Below are 650 nucleotides of genomic sequence, written 5' to 3'. Positions count from 1 at the left end.
TCAATACAGTTGCACCATTATAAGTCCTGGAGACTTCGAAGAGGTTAGGCTTTTTGGTTTCAAATCAGCCGTGGTTTTCCCCTCTTAGTCTTTATGGTCATTGAAATATCAGGATTATCAAGTCTGTTTTTTGCTGCAGAACCTGCTGTGCATCTCGCTCTCTTGTGATTTCATACATTCTTTAGTCATCGAGAGCAAACAAAGACTGTGTTGAAGTGCAGGGCCTCTGTGCCTTGCTCTTACAGTTCACTCTGATCCAAATCCACTGGAAGTTGAGGGAATCTTTTAATTCATTTTGGCAGATTTTGAAGAGACTTCTCTTTTTAAAGAGGCACGAGAGGCAAGAGTGCAGAGAAACGAGGGAGACGGTCAACTTTTGTACATCAAGGTTGTTAACGTACAACAGACATCAGTTAAAGGCTTACGGGTCCTTCTTTGGGAGAAGAACAGTGTCTTGTAAGGAAATCCCTTTCTCCAGACTAACCCTGCTGTCCTTGTTTTGCCAAAGCTACATTTAAGTCTAGGGGACTGGGGTGTGAATGCGTTTAGAGCAAAGCTGAAACATTTAATTTGTTTTTCCATAGTTGGCAGTTGTTTATCACTGTTCTGGTTCCACAGCTTTCTTCGGAAATTCTGCATAAAAAGGGGCC

Source organism: Pygoscelis adeliae, unplaced genomic scaffold (assembly GCF_000699105.1).
Source record: "Pygoscelis adeliae isolate BGI_AS28 unplaced genomic scaffold, ASM69910v1 Scaffold14, whole genome shotgun sequence".
NCBI classification, from domain to species: Eukaryota; Metazoa; Chordata; class Aves; order Sphenisciformes; family Spheniscidae; genus Pygoscelis; species Pygoscelis adeliae.
This window is presented reverse-complemented; position numbering follows the sequence as displayed.